Raw genomic sequence first — 24,524 nt, forward strand, 5'->3', positions numbered from 1 at the left:
GAGGAAGGTAGAGGGTCCGCCGAGTGAAGGGAGGAGGCTGACGGGGCTGGGGGAAAAGAGAAACAGCTCCGGAAGGGCGAGGAGCGCGTCTCTAGGGCTGGAGTCGGCACAAGACACCGCGCAGTCTCTCACGCCCCTCGGGGCTGCGGAAGTGCTCTGGAGACCGGAGCCACACCGAGGCTACCAGTGGCCTACGTTTCCCAAAAGGTGGCGCGGTGGCGCGCCTACGGCTCCCGGCAGCCCTCGCGCGCCAAGCCTGCTCTTTTTCAGCTCGCTGCCTCTTGGTGCGAAACTACACTTCCCAGGAGGCCTTGCGCGAGGCGGCTTGGAAGTGGGCAGCCTGGAAGTCACTCGGGCCACTGGAGCTGGCGGCGTCTCCAGCGAGCGGCGCGGGGTCGGACGCGGCGGTCGAGGGCCCCGCGGGGCGGGCAGCCGGGACGCTCAGGTGTGTGGCTCCAGGTGCAGGAGCGGCCTTGCGCAAGGCTGGTGGGGAATTGGTGACTGCTCGGACCCCGAGGGTTTAGTGCGAGCGGGCGACAGGGCGGCCGACCGGGTATGGGTACCGGCTGTGGGGGCGGCGGCTCCGGGATTCACGCCCTCCCGACCCGGCGGGACTCGTACCCGCATGGCTCAACTTTCCAGACGTGCAACCAGCCTGGCGCTGTGGTGGAAAAGCTTGGAGTCGGGGAGCTGTGGGTGCACGTCCGGGCTCCGCCACTCGGGAGCTGTGCTCTGAGGAAAACGCGCCGAACCTCAATTTTCCCTTCGGTAAAACGGGAAAGGAGATTGTCTTTCTGGGGATTCTGATGAGATGTTGAGATCCGGCGAATAGAGCATTTGCCACATAGAATGTACTTATGTGTTTGCGTTGTTGGCTCCTGGAGAAATGAGGCGAAGATGATATTGATTGCATAGGGTGACGGTTAGTTGAGCGTGTTCATGTGAGGAGCTGAGTCCACAGTTAGCACTCAATGCAGGGTAGCTGCGGTTATCAGGTTATTTTGTGAAGAGCTTTGGTTTCGGAAGCAGAGACTCAGATTCAAATTTAGCCGTGTGACCTTGGGCAACTGGCTTCGCTTCTTAGTGCCTCGGTTTCCTTATCTATAAAATGGAGAGTTAAACAGCATCCACTTCATAAAGTTGTTTTGAAGATGTAATGAATATACCACATATAAAATGATGAGCGCTGCAGCTGGTATATAGTACTTAGCAAATGGTATCATTTATTAAACGTTTTCCTAGTGGCTCATAGACCCTCTGAGAGTGGAGCTCTGGCTGTAGTCTTGGTCTTCCCAGTGGGTCAGTTGATTTCCCCTCCTTGTGTTCTCAGGTTCTCTGTTTATAAAAATGGGACAATAACAGTATCACCCTCAGAAGATTGTAAGGATTTGCTGAGATTGTATTGCCAGTCTGAGCCATCCCTCACTAAGTAGCAGCCCTTATGTATTAAAATTGTTCTACTTAGATATTCTCCATCTGGCCCAGAGATGCATAACTGTGGGCTGTGGCGTGACAGCCCTGAGCTCCCCCATTCGTATTCTCCCAGCCTCAGTGTCCCATCTGTGAAATGGTAGTCATAGGACTTTTGTGCCAGGATTGTTCTGTTTTCCAGAAGATAATTCATGTTTGGTGTTTAGCACAAGGTCAGGCACATATTAAGTGCTTAACAAATGTATCTTTTTTCTTTTCTTTTTCCCTAGTAGGCCCGTTCTGCTTCTGTTTGAACCTAGAGAGCAGAGTAGGAATGAGTTTAGTGTTTATTCCCTCCTCCCCTAGAGTTTACTCACCGAAGACTAAGTCATGAAACATTCTATACTATAAGGGCCAGAGAAGAGAGTGGTGATGTGCCATCATCAGACCCCTGCATATAGTCTTCCCCTCCTAGCTAGTATTTTCACTCAGTACTCTGCCATTTTATTTGTTTGGTGGTGGGTTGGAACCCAGGACTTTGTACATGCTAAGCATGCTGTAACTGAGCTTGCCTTCTGCCCTAGTGCTTTAATTATTGTCCCAGTGTGGCCGGCTCTTGACTGTGTCTCAGAAGTACACTAATCCTTCGAAGTCCAGATGTGGAACCTGTGCTTCCTTGGTGTCCCGTGATGGCTGTCCCTGGGCACCGTAAACTCAACATGACCAACCTGAACTCCTCTTCTCAGATCCAGTAGTTATCATCTCAGCAAATGGGCCAACCTTGACCCACGTGCCCAAACCAGAAACTCTGAAGTTGCTCTTCTTCGTCAGCCTTCCCACATCCAATTGATTGGCAAAAAGTATGGGCTGCCATGTCCCAGAAACGATTTCATTGGCCTTCTCTTTGGTCTCCCATATGATGGGCACTAGAAGTTCTTCCAGTCCCTGGAGGTGGCCTTTTGTGACAGGGCCGAGTTATTAAAGTCACCAAAGATTAACATAGATAAACATAAGTATTCATGAGGGTCAGAGAAGACAATATGGACTTGGCTAGATTGCAGTGGCTGCAAATGTGGCAGGAAGGCCTGTCTTTCAGGAGTCCCATTTCTTTACTTTTAGCCTGAAAGATCAACTGAGTTGTTAATTTCTTTCAGAAAATTTGTACTCTATCGTATTAGAATATCCTGTGTGGGAAGGTAATCATCCTGGCATTTTGGGAGACTGCACACACCACACACCTGAGAAGTGACTTGGAGAGGAGTTTATTAAATGTGTTTAGGTTGAGTCTTATCAGAAACTTGTCATTGTGATTTCTTTCTTTCTTTTTCCTCTTTCTTTTTTTTTTTTTTTTGGAGGAGGTGGGGGGGGGGTACCAGGGATTGAACTCAGGGGCACTCAACCACTAAGCCATATCCCCAACCCTATTTTTTTTTTTTTTTTTCCAGTGCTGGGGATCGAACCCAGGGCCTCATGCTTGCAAGGCAAGCACTCTACCGACTGAGCTATCTCCCCAGCCCTCTATTTTTTGTATATTATTTAGAGACAGGGTCTCACTGAGTTGCTTAGCACCTCACTTTTGCTGAGATTGACTTTAAACTTGTGATCTTGCTGCTTCCTCCTCCCAAAGCCTCTGGGATTACAACCATGTGCCACTGTGCAGGGCTTGAATTTGGCTTTTAAAAGCTATGCAAGAAATACATCCCATTTGTTTACAATTTTATAATAATAATAAAAAAAAAGAAATACATGCATATTGTAACATGTCAAACAATAAAGAGAAAAATAATAAGTGCACCCTTCATTCCAAAATCCCATCCATTCATTCAGATTGAGTATTAATTGTCTACCGTCAGGTTTAGAGAGTCAGAATGAAAAAAAATGAATATGCACTCTTCCCTTGGTGGTTCAGGTGGATGCTCTTACCTTTTTTATGTGCTTATATCTATCTGTATGTACTTATATCAGTTGTTTTCTCCTCTATTCTTCTACTGTTCCCTATAAAAGGAGGGGTGGGTGTCAAGCTACATGTATTTGTAACTTGAATTTTTTAATTAATGATTGAGCCTACTCCTTCCAGTTACATATAGATCTCCTCCCCCACCCTTGATACTGGGGATTGAATCCAGGGGTACTTTACCACTGAGCTGTATTCCCAGTCCTTTTTAATTTTGTTTTGACACAGGGTCTTGCTGAGTTGCTCAGGCTGGCCTTGAAGTTTCTACCCTCCTGCCTCAGCCTCCCAAATAGCTGGGATTACAGACTCGTACCTGACTTATTTGTTTATAGGCTGTACCTATATTCTTCAGTATGAAAGAACCATGTCTTACTGCACCATCCCCTTATTGCTGGACATTAAGGTTGTTTCTGAGATTTCTTATACCTTACTAAATATAAATCCAGTAAAACTTGAACTACTTTAAACACAAGCAGTGCAGCATAGTGGCTAAAAACACAAACTCTGGGGCTATACAGCCTCCACTTATTCTGACTTTGCCTCTATGCTAGTTGTAATACCTTGGGCAGGTCATTAGTCCTCTTGGACCTGTCTCCTGATCTGAAAATGAGAATGATACTGGTACTTTCCCAATGGGGCAATTGTTGAGAGAGGGTTCAATGAGATAATCTGTGTCAAGCTTTTAGGATAGAGCCTGAAACCACTACTACTGCTACACATGATCTTTCAATCCCAAAGTAACTCATAGCCCTGTGGGGCAGGAGCTGGAAGAAGGCCTATATCTGGGCCTTTATAGCTTGTGTAAAGGGCGAGTCATTGAAAATGCCAGGTAGAAATAAGAAAAAGTTATTAAGCAGGGACCTATCTTGAAGATGTTGGGCATCTAGGATAAGAGACCTAGTGCTCTGGAATGAAGAGAGCAGAAGTGATATGAAAAGGAAGGTAGGAACCAGCAGGGTGGCCTGGTGGGGGTGGGGAGCAGGGGGTAGAGCATCAGTAGGAAATATCTCTCCTCATGTTTGCAAAAGGTGTGTAATGGTTGAAAGGTGGCTTAGGTGGCAGCAGATCTGGGTTCAAATTCCTGTATAGCTGCTGATTTATAAGGTGTGCATTGAACTTTTTTCCTTTCATTGACAAAATTGGTATGATAGTGGTCTTTACCTCCGTGGTTGTTGGAGACTGTGAAGTGTCTGCAAGACTTTACCACACTGGATTCTCGTTACCTGTGTATCATTAGCTAGTATTCTTGTTTTATTGAGTTGACAAATTTACTGAGCTCCTATTCTAGGCACTGGGGATTCATCAGGGAACAAGATGGACCAGATCCATGCACTCGTAGGGTTTGCATTTTAGCTGGGGAGATACATAATAAACGAGATAATTTCAGATTTTTTTTAATTAAAAAGAAAAGCAGATCCTGCCACTTTCAGATGGTTTTAAGTATGATGGAGAAAATAATAGGGTAAAGAATAGAAAGTGGCTGATGGGGAGGAATAGCGGCAGGGAAGGGGTGATTACTGTAGCTCACGTGGTCAGAGAAGGCTTCCCAGGAAGTCATGTGAGCTGGGCCCTGAATGAGCAAGAGGCACTGGCTATGCCAGGAGCTGGAAGAAGGCCTATATCTGGGCCTTTGTAGCATGTGTAAAGGGCCAGAGGTAGGAATGCATTTGCTATAAAAATAATATGGACATGATCAGAGAAGGGTGAATTTTTATTTTTCAAATCGACCTTACTTTAATTTTTGTTAAATAGTAATAATGATAGCACTAACATTTACCTAACTCTTAAACTCTGTGCTAGATACCCTTCTAATCATTTCACACATGTCCTTAGTTAACCCAATAATTGTCCAATAGAGTTAATTTTATTAACTCATTTTGCAGATAAGGAAACTGATTCCAGGCTCCTGTACTACACTCGTTCTTTCCAAGGTCCTCTTTACTAGGCAGAGGCAAATTGAGGAAGTAGACAAAGCATTTCCTTTCCATGTTGTTTGACAGGCAAAGCACTACAGACTATATTTAGTACCTCATTCATGCGGGAGCAATCTGGGATGTTGTGGCATCTTTTCCACTGACAATAAGACATGATAGGGTTGATTCCTGCTGGAATGGCTTGTTGGTTGCTTCAAAACTAAAGATCCTTCAGCAGAGCCTGTTTAAGTAAAACAAGGCTGACTGCTTGACTGTCATATCAGTGTGAAATAAGGTGTGGGGTCTAAGAGTGAGCAGGGGTTGTGTCTCATTTGTGTGAGTTTTGTAAAGGGGACTTGGACTGGCAGGGGACAAGGTGTTAAGCACCAAGCCAACCTTGTGAACTGTTAAAGTATCACACTACAGCTCAGCAATTAAAATGATGCCTGGCTCTTCAGGGGTCCCAGGACCCTAATCCAGCACCATGAACCAAGTCCATTTTGATTTGGTGCAGTCTGGGCTTTACAGGTTGTTAAATACTTTGAACGAAGGGCAGTCCTGGTTAGATGCAAGTACGGTAGTGGGTGCTTTGAAGACCAGAAATATGGAGAGCATCATTCATCTATCCATGAAACATTTCTTCTAATTGGTCTGTGTGCCAGGTGCCTTGCTAGACACTGAGAGCCTAAAGTTAAATAAAACTCTGGTTCTCAAGGTCCACAGAAGTGCTGTCCATCAGAAATATAATGTGAAGGGCTGGGCTTATAACTTAGTGGTAGAGTGCTTGTCTAGCATGTGTGTGAGGCACTGGGTTCGATCCTCAGTGCCACCTAAAAATAAATAAATAAGCAGTGGCACACTCTGTAATCCCAGCAGTTTGTAAGGTGGAGACAGGAAGATCTCAAGTTCAAAGACAGCCTCAGCAAAAGTGAGACACCAAGCAACCCAGTAAGACCCTGTATTTAAATAAAATCCAAAAAATAGGGCTGGGGATGTGGCTTAGTAGTTGAGTGTCCTTGAGTTCAATCCCTGGTACCACCCCCCCCCCCCCCGCTCCCTGCCAAAATAAATAAATAAATAAAGGTATTGTGTCTATCTACAACTTAAAAAAACTGAATAACTGGGGTACAGCTCAGTGGTAGAGCACTTGCCTAGCATGTGTGATGGTTTGGGTTTGATCCTCAACACTTTAAAAAAAAAAAAAAAGATAATGTGAACCAATGATGAAGACCACATATGTAATGTAACACTTTCTAGTGATCACATTTTAAAAAGTAAAAATAAACAAGAAATTAATTTTAATGATTCCCCCCGTGCCCCGCCTGCAGAGGATGAAACATGGAACCCAGGCCTCATGCATACTAGGCAAGAGCTTTACCTGAGTTATACTCTCAGCCCTAATGATATATCTGTTTAATTCGAAATAACATTTCAACATCTAATCAGTATAAAAATTGAGATGTTTTCTATTTTTTCTTCACATTAAGCCTTCAAATTACAACCATTTTGTTTGTTATGGGGGTCTTAAAATTCCATCAAGCTCAGAGCCTCGAACTTCTGGGCTCAAGTGATCTTCCTTTCTGTCTTCCAAGTAGCTGGGACTATAGGTGTGTGCCAACATGTCTGGCTTAAGATGTGTGTTTTACACTTTCAGCACATCTCAGTTTGCACCAACCACATTTCAAGTGCCTGGGAGGCATGTGTGGCTGATGGCTACTGCACTGAATGGGGCTTTAGGGCATGAGACTTGCAAGTAAATCAAGGGTGGTGGTTGATAGGTCAAAGATGGTATCCCTGAGTTTTGGGTTTCTTGGTTTTCATGCTGGGGATGAAATCCAGGGCCTAATGCATGACCACTGAGCTACAACCCCAGCCCATCCTTGCTTCCTTTTGGTGAGGAAGGGTAGATGAGAGATGGAAAGCCTCTTTACCATCATCAGGCACAGTAGTCCTTACAGCTGTCATCCATCACAAGTGCCTGTGTGTCTGGCACTGTGCTTAGTGTTACAGGTATTACCTGTGTGCTCAGGTAGCAGGTACTATGGTAATTCCATTTACAGATGAGGAAGTTGAGGTATGGACCAAGAGGCTGCTCACTCAAGGTTGAGAAGTGATGGAGGCAGAATTTGAGCTCAGGTCCACAGTCTAGACTTTTATAATTGGTTGATTGATACTGGGGATTGAACCCAAGGCCTTGTGCATGTGTACTAAGCACAAGTTACACCTCCAGCCCCATAATTCATATTTTTAAAATCTCTGTTGTACATGCTGCATTAGACAGCATTTGAGAGAGATGGGATCTGAGTTTTGAGCAAAGAAAGCCATAGGAAGGACTTGGTACACAAACTGGACTCCAGTTTGTCAGCATTGAGTTTATGTTGGTGCTGAGGTGCTGGCTGAGACCTGAGTGGCTACTAGAACCATTCCTTAAATTGAGCTCTAGGTTTTCTGGAAATAGGGACTTTACCTCCCAGGAAAGAGGAGGGATGAAGATGGGTAGGGAGAGAGAAGGTAAGGAAGTGCCCATTCGAAAGCTTATTTCTGATCTCCTTGGGGGCTGAAATTGCTTTCCTCTTGTGTCTGCTGATTGCCTCTCATGACTGGGGTCCCTGTGGAAACTGGCAGTTCCTCCTGTGAGCTCAGCCACAGCTAAGCTTTGCTTTGAGTCTTTCCTTGCCCTAAGCCACAGATATCTCTGGGTGGGCAGGGAAGGGATGTCACAGAGGTTCCCTCTGCAAACTCTGTGGGGACCACTGATACAGGCTCTTATGTACTCTTTTGGTTCAAAGTTCCCCATCTCAGGGGCAGGATGGATCTGGGCTTCTTACCCAAACAAGGATCCGGGGGTTGTTGCGGGGGTTGCGTTCGTTCTTGCCCCAGGTGGTGATTCACCACACTCACCTCCTGCTGCTGCTGGACAGCACCTGGCAAGTGCTCAGTAAGGAACTGTTGACTGAGGTAACCTTACTAGCCAGCTTTCACTGAGCTCATTATGAACAAGGTGTGGTTCTGGGGGCTTTTCATATAAGAATACCTTATTTAACCCATCCATCTATTCCATGGAGTAGTGCTCCCATTTCCCCCCCGCCCCCACCTCCGCTTCTGTTTTTATTGGTGCATTATGGTTGAACATAATGGTGGGATTTATTATAGTACACCCATTCCTTGTATGGGGAAACTGAGGTTCAGAGAAATTGAAGTCACAAAACTAGTGAGTCTAAAGCCAGGATTCAAACCTAGGCTACTGACTCTAGAGTCCAGGCTCTTAGGTGCATACTCTGTGGTCTGTTCATGGACATTGAATGGAGGAGATGGGCAAGCAGGATTACCTGCACTAGTTCCAGCCTCTCCTTGCCACATGTGACCTCTGGTATCTTGTTCTAGAGAGTTCCACATCTGATCCCAGGCTCCTTTGTGCCTTGAGTCTTAACATCATTCTGGACATGGGGTTTGCCTGTGATTCTGGAAACTGCTCTTCCCCTTGCTTCAAAATAACAAAAATAATCTGGGTGTTTGATAATTTTTCAGATGTGATAATGACGCTGTGGTTCTGTTTCAGAAAAAGTTATTATTAACATGTACATTCTGAAAGTCTTAAGAATAAGCTGTTAAGGTGCCTGGGATTTTCTTGAAAATCTTTTTGGAAGGATGGAGAGTAGACAGGGACAAGTATGTGGGGTAAACATGAGGTGAAACAAGATTGACCATGAGTCAATAGTTGTTGAAGCTGAGTAGTGAGGACTTATTACATGCTTCCTTTTTCCTGTGTTTGAAGTATCCCATCATGAAAAGTTAAAAACAAGCACAACAAATTTAACCCAGCATTTGTATGTTTCAAACTCAAGTGTGCATGTGGGGAAATTCCCTGCCTCTGTCTAGTTCACTTACATAGTAAAAAAGAGTTGCTGCTTTTTTTCTTTTATCCAAGTCAGTGCTTGACCTGAGGTTCTGGAAAGCCCTTTGGTAAAGCAGGCGACCTGCTACAGTGAGTACACCCTGCTGCAGTGAGTACACCCTGCGGTGCTCTTGGGGCCACAGCTTTCTCAGCTCCTCTGGAGCACAGGCCACAGTGGCACAGGCCTTGGAGTCAAGTTTCCTGAGGTCCCTCTTCCCCCAGGTCTGTTTCCCTCTGGCACCTGACTGTGGGGCCTCTCCCACATTTTTTCCAAAGACGTGTTTCAACTGGAGGCCTCCGATACTCTCTTGAATCTCCCCTCAGGACAGACTACACCGCTCCTCTGTTACTGGCCTTTCTCTCTCTGATGAGTCTTTGTTCCCCTCAAGGAACCAGAATCCGGCCTTTGGTTTGCCTGCAGCACTGCAGTGGGAGGGCTGGGGAATGCCCTTTTCATTTCTTATTTTTGTTGATAAGGAAAGGGGCAAGAGCAGCTTGTGACAGGGCCTGGGACTTGATAATACCCCAAATAGAGCCAACAGTTATGCCTCCTTTACATCCAGTGTGAACTCCCCATTCACGTAAAGGAGAAGCTCCTGTTGTGTTTATTTTGAGTCTGTAACTTCACAGCCAACCAGTATGCGATGGAATCTTCAGGTGGAAGTGGCAGACAAAGAGGGGTACAGATGCTTGGGGGTGTCTCTGGTGGTGTGTTTTCTACAGGTCAAGATGGTTGATGTGAACAGGAGTGCTGGTTGGTCTGATCCTGCCAGAGTCCTGGTGCCCTTTGTTACACCTGATGGATTAACTCTTTCCTCCAGTGCTCTGTTGGGCTTGGTTTGCAGGGAGGAGGCAGGGGAAGTCCTGTAGTACCTCTGGCTCCCTCCACCTTCTGCTCCTGGGACCCTTTTCATATCTGTCCTTGCTTTTTCTTTCAAAGGCATTTTGTTTTGCAGTTCTTTCAGGAGAGAAGCTCCAGAGTGAGTTGGGAGCAACGTCTCCAGGGTAGGGGCTTGACTTGTGTCTTTTCCTAGTACGAACCTGCTCAAATTGGATCTGAAGGTGGCAAACCTCGAGGGCTGACTCTGTACCTCCGATTTTTAAACTTAATTCACTCAACATGTCCTCACTGAGCTGAGCTCTTTTCTAGGTACTAGGGATTCAACAATGAGCAAGACAGACAACACTTCTCGCCCTTCTGGAGCGCAAGTTCAAGTGGGCAATTAAAAAAAAAAAAAGCAAGATAGCTGTATACTGTGTTAAATGCTAATAAGAGCCAAAAGAAAGAAATTAAATGGGGAAGGGGAGATGAAGTATTAAGGTAAATGGTGGTGGAATTTGAGGGAGAGTAGCCTGAGGACAGGCCCCAAGGAGGTGAGGGAGTGTGAGTGATGGGGACATCTGGGCAGAGGCAGCAGCCAATGCAAAGTCCCCAAGGCCAGGGGAATGGGGAACTTATGAGAAGATCCTTGTGCTGTAGCCGTGTGTTCCAGGGGAGAGTGGGAGGGACGAGGGACAGCTGACAGGTTTGCATATCTATTTGAATCCAACACAAATTTGTCTTCTGTCTGATTGAGATGGGAAGATATTGCAGAGTTGAATGATTTGTTAAATTTTGAATCATGACTCCAAGTGCGTGGACCAAAAGGACAAAAATAAGGTACCCAGTTCCCTTTCCTGGAGACCATCATAACCGAGCTTTTCGCTGGTGACTTAATTCCTTGACACTACATTATTTGAGTTAATTTCTCAACTGAGATTAGATTGAACCATATGGAATTGCCTTTTTGTGGCCCAAGAATGGTTGAATGTTGGCAGTTTTATGAGGTTCAACCTAACAGCTTCCTTTTGGGAGCAGGAGGCATTTGGTCAATCCTTTCTTGCTCCAGGAGTTGATGGACAGAGGTCAGAACTTCCTGCCCTCCCCTGCATCTGACTGTTCTCTTTCAGTCACAAACCTAATGGTGTCTCTGACACCAGTAAGTGAAAATCCCTGCCCCATCTGTAGCCCCAACCTTAGGCTTTCTGGGAATCCTTAAAAGGGGTTGCCTTTTCCTACTGGAACCTTACCTGACAGGTGGCATTACTCAGTCTTTGACTCTCTGCGTCATGGGCCCGCCATTTCATGTCTGGCTTCCAGTGGGAAGGGAACCCTTGGACTCTTGCTGGATGTTTGGTGACTCCCATGTTGTGGGAGTACTCTCTGTTAGCAGGCTAAATTGGGGGGCATTTTGAATAGTCACTAAGCAGAGCATCTGGCAGAGTGCCCAGCTTGGAGCTGTGGTGGTATTTCCTGGGACCCTGGTGGCTCAGGCTGTGGGAAGAGGCCTGAGGAGTCCTGGAGTGGATGTGGGAGAAAGGCCGTCAGTCAGTCTTGTTGGTTATGTACCTGTGCTGGCCAGAGAGTACCTTGGGAGTCTTTGTGGAGCCCTAAGACCCTGGATTGGGGCCTGCTGGGTAAAATAAACTTAAAGGAGGTATGGATCCAGCTTTGGGGAGGGCTCAGTTAGGAAGTTAAGGACAGTTGGTATGCCTTGATTGAAAATATTACTAATAATAGTGGCAGCAGCAAATGGGTAATTTATATAGGGTCTAATGTGTGCCAGACCCTGTGCTAGGCACTTTAGCAAAGGTGACTTCATTTAGGCCTCCCAGGAATCCCATAAGATAAGTACTCTTATTATTCCTCTTTTTGCAAATGAAGCAGCTAAATTTAAATAACTTGCTCAAGGTCACACAGCTAGAAACTGATGGTGACATGATTTGGAGCCAGGCAGTCTGACTCCAGAGGCTGTGCTCTCAACTCCTAAGCCCTGTGTGTTCCTGCAGGGTTCTCAGACCTGAGGAGCATCAGAATGCCCTAGAGGGCTTACTAAAACACAGACTGCTGAGCCCCACCCAGAATCCAGCTTGAGAATTTGCATTTGTAATAAACCCCTAGATGATAACTGGTGTTTCTCATCCAGGAAGTACATTTTGAGAATCACTCATCTTTTGTCATAGGAAGCCCACATGAAGTTGACCTGAAATAAGGAGATTTATGATCTCGGATAACAAAAAGGCTCATAGGTTGCAAATACAGGGGTTGACTAAGGAGTTCCCACTATGCCTCTAAGGACCTGGTTTCCCTCCTTTCTGCCACTCTTCCATCTATGGTGTGCCTCCTGTGTTCTCAGGCTCCCTGCATGTCATAGATGATTGGCTTCAGTTAGCACATCCTGATAGGGTCATATTCCCAGCAGAAAGAGAGCATCTCTTACTGTGTGTTTCTTTAAGAGTGAGGAATCCTTTCACTGAGGCCTGCCTCCCAGATTTCCCTCATTACCTCAATGGTCAGCACTGGGACACACTATACGACACATTACAATTCGTCCATGCCTGGACAAATCAAAGGCAAGAGCCAGTCATGATTTACTCAATTTAGGCTGAGGCTGGAGCCAACCTTACCTGATTGGCACTGGGAGGAGAGTGACTGCAGTAATAAAATCAGAATACTGTTTAGGAAAAGACTGGAGCAACAGGGTGGAATCGGATAGACGGCTGAATCTGTTGCAGAAATGAGTGAAACAAAATGGAATCCATGATATCCTGTTGTAATCCATACCAACTCTGTTTTGTAATTACCTTAATCAGGACTTAACTTTTTGTTCTTTAATTATGTCTACATTTGAAAATGTATGCACAGAGCCCCTATATCTTGGGAACCTTGATCTTATTGAGATACCAAATATTTTATCTGAAAATTCAGGCAGCAGGCTAAAGTGTAGTGTGTAGGATACTTGAGAGCGCTTGCTGTGCTCAGAAACACCTGAGCCTCCCCTCCCTGCCCCTTACCCATGCCTGTACGCAGTGCTCCTCGAAGAATCTGTTTCCCTTGAGGGCTGCCTCTGAAAGGATGCAGATCAAATGCTTACTCCCAGTGCTCAAGACTGCAGGCTCTGCTGTTAATACACTAAGTGTGGTTCACTAATTGAATAGTTATATATCATTTAATAATCCTTCACTCCCCGCCCCCCCGGCCCAAATCTTCAAAAGTGACATTCCTTTTGTAGATAGATACTTCCTGTGGAAACCTGTTGCAGTCTCTTGTGGCCACTGTGTAAATCTGTGGCCTTGCAGTACTGCAGAGGGGACAAGGAATGTGGTGCTGGCTCTGGAGCCAGACCATCTATTTGCAAGCCTTGGGTCCATCTTGGGCTCCTGTGGGGCCTTAGGCAAGCCACTTAAACTCACAGCGAGTCAGTTTCTGTGTCTGAAAGGTAGGACTGCTAATGGTACTGTCCTCCTAGGTTGTAGGGAGGATTCAGGTGCTTTAAAGCATGTGGAGCACTTAGAACACTGCAGTGCCTGAGCCGTAGTGAGCACTCACTGCATGATTGATCTGCTGGTCTTTGAATATTTTTTGCCAGTTTATACACAGGGGACTGTAAGCTCCCTGAGGGTAGGGTCTGTGTGGTTCTTGTTTAGCACTTGTCTGAGAGTAGGCATTCTGTGTGTATGTGTGTGTGTGTGTGTGAGAACAGAAGGGTTATAAAAGCCTGTCTTAATTTTAAGTCCCATGACCATGAGCTGAGAGTTCCTTATTTTGAAGGTACATATGTGAACCTTATTTAATCTGAGAGCATCAGATATTTATTGAGCATTTTTGTGGGCCAGAGCTAAGTGCTCACCATAAAGATCTCACTAACTCTCATCCCCATTCCATTTTACAGTTAAGAAAACAGAGGCCCAGTGGGGCACCTGTCTTTCATCACAGAGGAGATCTAGTGCAGTGGTTAAAGGCTGGAGCCCCAGAACTACTGTGTCTGAATTAAATCTACACCCTGTCACTTTCTTGCTGTGGACCCTCCAGCCTGTGTCTTCTCCGCTTAGCTTTCTTATCTGTAAAGTTGGAATGGTTAATAGTACTGCAAGGGTAACTGTAAGGGTGAGGAGAGATTGTTCACATGAAGTGCTCAGAACACTGCCCTGTGCATAGCAAACAGCAGGGTGGTAGTAGTTGTTCTTAGCCAAAGCCTTTCCTTAGTGACTCCCAGGCTGGTTCAAAGGGTCCACCAGTGATGTTTAATCATTAAGCTGCATTGCCTCTGTGAGCTGGCGCCCTCACCTCTTGGATGGTGAGATGGTGAATGAAGCAGCCAGGCGAGCAAGGGCAGGGTAGGGGCTGCTGGGGCACAGATCCAGCCCTGGCTCCATCTGTGAATAGGTGGCCCTGCTCCTGGATTGGAGGTAACAAGCTAGCTGAGCTATCTTTGTTACCTTTGAGCTTTCTCGTAAGCCCATTCAGACTGCCTGGACCACGTGTCTGATGAGTAAGGAGTCCTTTTATTTCCCTCCCCCAAAGGGACTATTGGCAGAACAGCTCTCTTTGGGAATGTGCCTGTTCATGAAGACCAGCCATCTCTGGGGGAACTCCGGTGGCTGGCATGTTCTTGTGGCTGTTGAATAAGTCCCTGTTAGAAGCTGGCACGGTAGGTTCCCATTTCCGCATTCCAGACACCCACAGCAGCTTGCGGGAGGCACCACCCCAGGTCCAGCCGGAGAGCTTAAGCAGGTGGCCTTCACCTTAAGAAGACGGGACAACAGCCACACCTGGAGCTAACACTTATACCTGCCTATTTTGTGATCAGGGCTGTGTTCCAGGATGCCTTTTAGGTGAGCAATATTTATTAACTTCGGTAGTGACTTGTAGAGAAAGTTAATAACGTGTTTCTTTGCGGGATTTAGACAGTTGGCTTTTTTGTTCTTTTTTTTCTTCCCTCTTCTGCCATGAAATGTTTACCTATCTGCTCCTAACTGTGGAGAAGGGGTAGGCGGAGTGTTGAAGAAGTGAGAAGAAAATGGAGGACATTTATCCCAAGAGAAGGAGTCAGTGATTCTTTAGTTGAGCTCCTACTGGATGCAGACTTCTGTTCCAGAGCTGGGGGACATCCAGCCTGGTACAGATGAGCTGTGGAGTCTTGGGTGAGTCCTGTTCCCTCTCTGGGCCTCAGTTTCTTCTTATGAAATGGAAATAGCAGGACCCACTGAGTCATAATTGTAAAGTGCTCAGAGCCTCGGCACAGAGTAGTACTCAAATGTCAACCATCCCTGTATGTCCGTCTCCCCCCTGGCCCCCCAGACCCTGTCTGATCTTAACTGTAACTTTGCATCTGCTCACCTGATATTCTTCAGCGACTCTGGCCACTTGCTCTTTCTCCCTCAGTGCCCCTCTCTATCTGTTCCCTCTGCCTGGAGTCCTTCCCCCATGACCCCCCTTAAGCTGCCTCCCACCTCCCAGTCTGCTTAGATGTCACCTTTCCAGTGAGGCCTTTTTCTCTTTTTTCCAGTGAAGAAATTAAATAGCACCTTTTTGATCAGGTCAATTGTGCCCTTTACACTCCTTTGTTTTTCTTTATAGCATTTATTCACCCTTGACTTATATTTGTTTATTATCTGGTCCTCAACTGTACACTCCATGAAAGCACAGGCCCTTTTGTCTCTGTCCTTGGAGAACAGTGCCTGGCACCTAGTAAGGGCAGGATAAATCATTTTATGAATGAATCTGTGATACCAGCTGCCCCATTGTCTAAGAGTGAGTGGCTAGGCTCATTTAGGGGTTGATTGGAATGCCAGTGTATGGAGGAAATGTGGCAGTAGAAGAGGTGGCATTCCCACGTGCCTCCCTCCTCATGGGCACCCAGCAGTTCTTGGGGGCCCTGTGCTGGCGCTAGGCCTCTGGCTTCCTGTTCCTCAGCCCCTCCAGGCTGTGTAGCCCTGACCCTAGCAGTGACTCATCTGGGTATCCTGGGATCATGTGATATGGCACAGAAGGACTTGGTGCTAGCGAGTGTGGAGGATGGCCAGTGAATTCAGGTGGGGAAAGATTTGTGGAAGACACCCCACATATGCACCTGCCACGTACGTGGAAAGTCGACCTTTATCTCCAGACTGCTGTGCGTTCCTGCAGCAGCGAGGCCAGAGGATGCCTGGGAAATAGGAATGAACCAGTCAGGCACAGTTTATCGGTCTCCCCTGCTTTAATAGGCAATAATTCTCGCTCTGGGGCTGAGCAGGTTTTAATTAAATGGTGAGCTTGAAGAGTCTGGCTGGGTAATAGTTGACACATTCTCATCTGTTTTCTGGCTCCTGGTGTCAGCAGTTGATTCTATAAAGATCTCCTGGGCAGGGCTTCCCCGAGCTCTGTGGAGTGAGGTCAGTGGCCCTCTCAGATTTCTCCCAGCAGCATGAAGCACTGAGGTGTGGGTGGACTTGGTGCTGCCCTATCACACATTATCATTCTTTAGGACCTGCTGCTATTTTAAGAATGTGCAGGGTGGTAGAGAGCTGCTCCTACAGCAGGCAATTGTGTCTTCTAAGCTAAGGTGTAGTTGTTTTGGGATTGAGTTGAGGAAAGACCATTTTATATAGTGCATGAGTCCTAGCACTGTCTAAGCTGTAAGCATAGTATTTATCTTTCTGGGCCTCAGTTTCTTTGCCTGGAAAATGGGACTAATTAAATGCATTAAATGAGAAGTTAAAGGGAGACCAGGCAATGTAGCACTGGAGCTAATGCATGGGAAGACTCAAGAAATGGGAATGGCAATTTTTAAAAAAAATTTTTTGAATTCAGGGGCACTCAACCACTAAGCCCCATCCCCAGCCCTTTTTTGTATTTTATTTAGAGACAGGGTCTCACTGAGTTGCTGAGACTGGCTTTGAACTTGAGATCCTCCTGCCTCAGCTTTTCGAGCTGCTGGGGTTACAGGCGTGTGACACTGCGCCTGGCAGGAATGGCAATTATTTTTATGAATTGATCTCAAGTCCCTTTTTACTACTTTCGGTAAGGCTCTTGTTTGTAGGCTCCTCTCTCCCTGCTCTCTGGCCCACCCCCACGTCAGCATCCTCCCATGTCCATTGCTGATGGTAACAAGTACTACAGTGTCTTTCCACATTTTTCTCTATGGTTATATAATGCTATACGGGGAAATACTATTCTAGAAGGGATGATAATACCTTTATTTTCCTGCATTTTGCTTTTCTAAGATAGCAGTGCTGTGTGGAAATGCCTCTTCAGTCCTTGGGTAGCATTCAAATTTGCTTGCCCCGCCCCCATGCTGGGGATGGAATCCACGGCCTGGAGCATGCTGGGCAAACACTCTACCACAGAGCTACACCCTCATCCCAAATTTTGAGGGTGGTGTGGGGACTGGGCATTCAACTCAGGACTAGTACATGTTAGGCAAACAGCCTACCCCTGAGCTACACCCCAGCTCCAGCCCTTTTAATTTTTTGATACAGGGTCTTGCTGATTTGCCCAGGCTGGGCTCTTTAACTTGTGATCTTCCTATCCCAGCCTTCCAAGTAACTGGAATTACAGGTATGCACTACCTTGCTCCACTTAAAATCATATCTTCTTTCTTTTTTTTTCTTGGTACTAGGGATTGAACCCAGGACCCTGCATGTGCTAGTCAAGCACTCTACTACTGAACCCCAGCCCTTTGAACTTGCTCTTTTTAATGGCTGTATAACACACGATGGTGTAGGTATTCCATAATTTATTTGACCAGGGTGTTGCTGATGTGGATTCCCTTTGTTTCTAGTCCTCCCCTCCAAAAATTATTATTTTTATTCTTTTTTAATTAGATCACAGATATCCAACCTGCTCAACCACTTCGTTAATCTGAGCTCTAGCCTTTCCGGGTAAATATGAAATGGTAGCTTAATGATGCTGTTTGTCCAGATAGGAGATGTATTTTCTGCAGGTTCTCACCAGGCCCAGCACAATGATAAACCATCTACTTTAAATACTGCTTAATTATAGAAATGATGAATAGATTCATCACTTTTACACAGATGAGTTGTGCCTAATGGGCATTTACTGCAGAATCAGAGAGAAAGGGCAGATTTATGTGTTTTCCTATTAGCCATCTTTGTTGGAAATAAGAATATGCAAGAACTTTTTTGGGGGGAATGTTTCTTTTTTTTTAGGTGGGATTTTAGTGTGGGAATGTCTTTGTATTCATGAGATTTGTAGTGTTGTACCCAGATAGGGCTTATTCTAGTTGTCTGTTGCTGCACAGTGAGCTGTACCCCCAAACTTAATACCTTAAAATGGCAAGTGTATTTATTTATTTAATTTGTTCTTTTTACATATACAAGGCAGTAGAGTGTATTTTGACATATCATACATACATGGAGTATCACTTCCCATTCTTGTGGTGTTATACACGATGTAGAGTTACACTGGTCGCGGATTCATATATGAACATAGGAAAGTTATGTCCAATTCATTCTACTGTCTTTCCCATTCCCATCCCCTTCCTTTCCCTTCAGACCCCTTTGTCTAATCTAAAAAATTTATATCCCCCCCACTATGTATTGGCGTATCAGAGAGAACATTTGAGTTTTGGTTTTTTTGGGATTGGCTTATTTCACTTACTCTTCAATTTCATCCATTTACTAGCAAATGCAATAATTTCTTTCTTCTTTATGACTATTATTCCATTGCATATATATACCACATTTTCTTTATCCATTCCCCTGTGGAAGGGCACCTAGATTAGCTATTGTGAATTGAGCTGCTGTAAACATTGATGAGGCTGTGTCACTGTAGTGTGTTGATTTTTAAGTCCTTTGGGTATATGCCAAGGAGTAGGATAACTGGGTAAAATGGTGTTTCCATTTCACATTTTCTGAAGAACCTCCATACTGCTTTTCCAGAGTGGATGCAGTAATTTGCAGTCCCACCAGCAATCCATGAGTGTACCTTTTCCCCCACATCCTCACCAACATTTTTTGTTACTTGTATTCTTGATAATTGCCATTCTTACTGGAGTGAGATGGAATCTCAATGTGGTTTTAATTTGTATTTCTCTAACTGCTAAAGATGTTGAACATTTTTTCACGTATTTGTTGACTGATCATATTTATTCTTCTGTGTGGTGCCTGTTTGGTTCCTTTGCCCATTTATTGATTGTATTATTTGTTTTTCTGGTATTAAGTTTTTTGAGTTCTTTATTTATCCGGAGATTAATGCTCTGAGGTGCAGGTGTCAAGGATTTTCTCCCACTCTGTAGGCTCTCTGTTTACATTCTTGATTGTTTCCTTTGCTGGGAAGAAGCTTTAGTTTGATACCATCCCATTTACTGATTCAGAATTTCACTTCTTGCACTTTAGGAGTCTTGTTGAGGAAGTCAGTTCCTAAGCCAGCATGGTGAAGAGACAACAGTTTATTATTCCTTGTGACTCTGTGGTTGACTAAGGTTCATCTGGATGGCTCTGCAGATCTTTCTTGGGGCCTCTTATTTGGCTGCAGTCAGAGGTAGATGTGGGGGCTGGAACATTGAAGGTGGTTTTCTCAAATGGTCCCTTGGGGATGACTGGGTTCGTTTTTCCATGTAGTCTCAGTACCTCTCCTGTGTGGCCTTGCCAGCCAGTAGCTGGAATTATAAATGGAAGCTCATGACTTTCTTAAGCCTTAGGTCTAGAATTGGCCCCAGATCACTTCTATCTTCGTCTGTTAGTTAACGTGAGTCATAGTGTCAGCCCAGATTCAGTGCAGGAAGGATGGTGTAAGACTTGAGTTCCAGGAAATGTGGCCCATTGGGGGCCATCTCTACTACCATGTGGCTCATTCTCTTGCAGGAGAAGAGCAGAGCTAGCAGGGTAAGGTGCTGCTGCCACCTCTCGTGCCCTGGTCCTCTGCTTCACCATCATTAGCCCTATGGTCATAAGACATCTGCTCCACTTCCAGCCCCAGCCCTTGTTATTAGCAGGAAAAAGTACAGTCGTAAGGAAGGAGACAGCACCTCTCTTTAGGAAACCCAAGCCTTCCCTGAAGTCCTGAGCAGACATCTACTCATGTCTCTTTGGACAGTATTTTGTGACATGACCATCCCTGCTGCTAGGAAGTCTGGGAAATGCAGGCTTTTAATAGGATATATTGCCACTCTGAGCAAAGGGTCAATAAAGAAGGAAGAGAAGAATGGACATGTTGGGCAGGGACCTACAAGTGGTCTATTCGGATGACCATAGAAGTGGGGAAGGGTAGACTGAGGTAGCATGCATTCATCAACTATTAGTAAGTCCTAGGGGTGCAAGGCACTGGGCTTCTTACAGAGGCAGTAAGGGTCAGGGGAGTGCGCATATCTGGGAGTTAAACTACCCAGGATCATTTGTAGGCCTTAATCAAATAATTACTCAGTTCCTATGTCTCATGTAGACACTCAAAATCAGATTCATGATCATAATAGTAGCTGATTCAATTAAGGGATTAACTGCTGGAGTAAAACTGTACTATACTTTCCCTTAACCAATCTGTAAACCTCACAGTGGCCGTATGGCATAGATGGAGTTATCTTGCCCTTTGTCATATGCAGAAACAGAGGCACAGAGAAGTTAAATAACTTGCTATCTGTCTGCCAGCAAGAGTTAACATGCTTCTCTGCTGGTGTGGCTCTGGAGGTCACATAGTGAACTACTGTGCTATACTATTTTAGTTTATTGCAGGAAAGGTTTCTTGTTGAAATGGATATATAAGAAACAGTAGAACAAAACATTAAAAAGAAGCCCCTCAGGACTGGGATTGCGGCTCAGTTGTAGAGTGTTTGCCTAGCATGTGTGAGGCACTGGATTTGATCCTCGGCACCACATATAAGTAAATAAAATAAAGGTATTGTGTCCATCTATTACAAAAAACATTTTTTAAAAAAGAAGCCACTCACTGCTCCATCCCATCCACTCCTACTTCCTGCCTCATTGATCTATCTGTCAGTAATTTGTTACTTCCCCACCTGTATCTAAGTGCAGCAGTTTGCTGAGGATTGAACCCATGGTCTTGCACTGAGAACACTCTTAACATAGAGCTACATCCCCAGCCCTAAATTTATCCAATTTTAAAAACTGACCTTTGATTATAAAACTGGCTTAATCATAATCTTGGTGCATGTTACACTGATGCTTTTAGTTCATGCAAAAATGTATATGATAACAACAAATAACCATTAGTTTACTGCCTGTGTCACCCCCAGCCTGCTCTTCCAGATGTGACCACTGCCTTGAACTTATCATTCTTAGTATGTACACTGGTGTTTTTCACTTAATATGATTCTACGATTGATTCAGACTATTGGGCATAGTTGCAGTTTGTTCATTTTATACTGCTGTGTAATATTCTACTGTTTGAATACATCACATTTTTGTTTTAGTCATTTCCATGTGGCCACTGGACATCTTGTTTTTAGTTTTTTTTTTTTTTTTTTTTTTTTTTTTGCTTTCCATCTACTGCTGTGAATGTTGTTATATGTATTGTATTTCCTGGTGTACATGGACAGAAATTTCTTTTGGTATGTGCTAGACATAAGATCACTGGGTGGTTGGATTTGATTATTTTACTTTGCCAAATACTCTCTAAACTTTCCCATCAAGGATGTGTAAGAAAATAAAAACAAAATATAAGGATATATGAGTTGCTATTATACCTATGTCTTGTCACACTTGGTCTAATAAAGCTTTTTAATTTTTGCCCGTCTGATGGATAGGAAATGAAATCTCATTGTGGTTAGTGTGCAGTCCTCTGAGACTTGCAAGGCAGAATCTCTTTTCATTTGTTTCTTCTGGATTTTGCTTGTTCATCTACTTTGCCCCTTTTTAAATTTTTTTGTTGTAAATGGACACAATACCTTTATTTTTATTCATTTTTATGTGGTGTTGGGGATCAAACCCAGTGCCTGACACATGTTAGGCAAGCGCTCTACCAGGGGATTGAACTACAACACCAGGCCATCTCTTTTTCTTTTTCTTGTCTTTTTTTTCATTTATTTTTATTGTAAACAAATGGGATACATGTTGTTTCTCTGTTTGTACATGAAGTAAAGGCATACCATTTGTGTAATCATACATTTACATAGGGTAATGGCGTTTGATTTATTCTGTTATTTTTTCCTTCCCCCCACCCCTCCCACCCCTCTTTCCTCTCTATACAGTCCCTCCTTTCTCCATTCCTGCCCCCTCCCACCTCCCATTATGTGTCATCATCTGCTTATCAGCAAGATCATTTGTCCTTTGGTTTTTTGAGATTGGCTTATCTCACTTAGCATGATATTCTCCAGTTTCATCCATTTGCCTGCATATGCTATAATTTTATTATTCTTTATAGCTGAGTAATATTCCATTGTATATATATACCACAGTTTCTTTATCCATTCATCAATTGAAGGACATCTAGGTTGGTTCCACAATCTGTCTGTTGTGTATTGAGCAGCTATGAACATTGATGTGACTGCATCACTGTAGTATGCTGATTTTAAGTCCTTTGGGTATAGGCCGAGGAGTGGGATAGCTGGGTCAAATGGTGGTTCCATTCCAAGCTTTCTGAGGAATCTCCACACTGCTTTCCAGAGTGGCTGCACTAATTTGCAACCCCACCAGCAATGTATGAGTGTATCTTTTTCCTCACATCCTCTCCAACACCTGTTGTTGCTTGTATTATTGATAATCGCCATTCTAATTGTGGTGAAATGGAATCTTAGTGTAGTTTTGATTTGCATTTCTCTTATTACTAGAGATGTTGTCTTTTTCTTAATATATGGATTCGTAGTTATTCTTTATCTTCTCTGGGTAGTAATCCTGGGGTAGTAGACTGTTAAACCTAATGAAAAATTTATGTTTCTTAGGTCATCTTTTCCTTGGGTGTTGCCTCTCTTGTTCACTACCTGCCTCCAGCTCACAGTGGTTCTTTGAAACAATCTTCGTTTTGGGGTATTTGTGTAGATACGTGATTAAACCTGTTCTGTACACTGCCACAGATATATTGGTTAGGATTAATTTCAACGGGAGATAATAGAAAATGATCTAAAACAAAATAACAGTGGACTCAGCAAGATGAAAGTTTATCTTTCTCTTCGGTAAGTTAAGGAGCCCAGTGATTAACAGGCCAGGGCTGTACTCCTTAGGGATCCAGGCTGCTTCTACCTTCTTGCTCCATTATCTGTATCCTGCCACCTCATGGTTCAAAATGGCTGCTCAAGCTCCATCCATTATATCCCAAAAAGTTGGAAACAGGAAGGGATGAAGATGGACACTCTTGTTTCTTTAAAGAGATTTAATGGAAGTTGCACACAATGATTCCTTTTATATTGTTGCTCAGAATTTAATTTCAGTAGCTGAAAGGGAATCAGGGAAATATAGTCTGATTTCACATGGTCTTACTCTTGACTAAAAATTAAATTAAGTTCTTAAAAAGGGCAGTTGAAATAAAGGATTAAGTAACCAGCAACTTTACTAGTTCTGCAGTGTTTCCTAAACAATGGAGTTTAAAGGAGTTGGTAGACACTAGGATGGTACTTCTACATGATGCCCCTTTTAATTTGTTGATTTATTACACAAATATTTATTGAGCACCTGTTTTATACAGAAACTGTTCCAGGAGGTGGGAAGAGTAATGAACAAAACAAAGCCTGCACCTTTGCAGAGCTGCCATTATAAACGGGGAGAGAGAGTAAACAGACTCTAGTAAATCAGGAGAGGCGCAAAGAAACCAAAGGAGCCCTCAGCTCCCAGCACAGTTTTCCAGTTGGAGGCCAGGGAAGGCCTCTTTGATGAGAGGACATTTCACCTCATGAGGGAGCGAGCCATATGGGTATCTAGGGAAGAGCTCTTGGGGCAAAGGAAAGGGCCGCTATGCAGGCCCAAGGCCAGATGGTGCCTCACAGGCTTGAGGGACTTTGGAGTTCAGCCATGCTGGAAAGAGAGGTGGGCAGTGAGAGTGGAGAGGTGACTAGGGCAGTTCTTGTGGGACCTGGTGGGCTGCAGGGAGGGCTTTTGGCTTTATCTAGAATGAGCTGGAGCTAAGGATAGCTAGAGGGAGACATGATCTGATAATCAGCACTTGTTAGTAAGAGCAATCCTGAGCTGTCTCCTCAGTCGCCCTACTTTGTAATCACTTGTAGATGCCTTTCAAAATGAACAAATAACTTCAATTATTAACTTACGAGCTTTCTAACTTTATCTGTATCTGCCTTTACCTGCTCCCCACTGGATTATTTTAAAGCTAAATAAATAGTATTTGTCTATAAAAGGTAAGAATTTGTCATGATAAATACTTAACAGTACTCCTTATATCATCCAGTATCCAGTCCATGTTAACACTTAAGATATCCTAAATATCATTCTAGAATTGGTTTGTCACAGTCAGGACCCTGTAAGTTTCCCATGGGTTTACTTCTCATGTTTGTTAAATATTATTTAATCTGTGGTTTCCTCTCTCTCTCTTTGTCTCATAGTTTATATTTTGAAAAAAGCCTTGTCATTTGTCCTGAACATGATTCAGTGTGGATCTGACTGTGGCCCTGCTGTGCTGTGTAATGTGTTC

The 24,524-nt window shown here is 44.4% G+C and overlaps 1 protein-coding gene across 5 annotated transcripts in view; it reads left to right on the plus strand.

Annotated features, from left to right (window-relative positions):
- Positions 1-310: 310 nt before the first annotated feature.
- The window catches only part of Sipa1l3 (signal induced proliferation associated 1 like 3), a 223,067-nt gene continuing 198,853 nt past the window's right edge, over positions 311-24,524 (plus strand). For 3 of the 5 annotated variants that reach the window (XM_047530128.1, XM_047530134.1, XM_047530130.1), the window contains exon 1: positions 311-445. The gene's annotated coding sequence lies outside the window, so the exon portion shown is untranslated. Of the gene's footprint in view, positions 446-14,685; positions 14,828-24,524 lie in introns of those variants that run through there. The other 2 variants (XM_047530129.1, XM_047530131.1) reach the window with 2 other exon arrangements.

Source organism: Sciurus carolinensis, chromosome 16 (genome assembly GCF_902686445.1).
Source record: "Sciurus carolinensis chromosome 16, mSciCar1.2, whole genome shotgun sequence".
NCBI classification, from domain to species: Eukaryota; Metazoa; Chordata; class Mammalia; order Rodentia; family Sciuridae; genus Sciurus; species Sciurus carolinensis.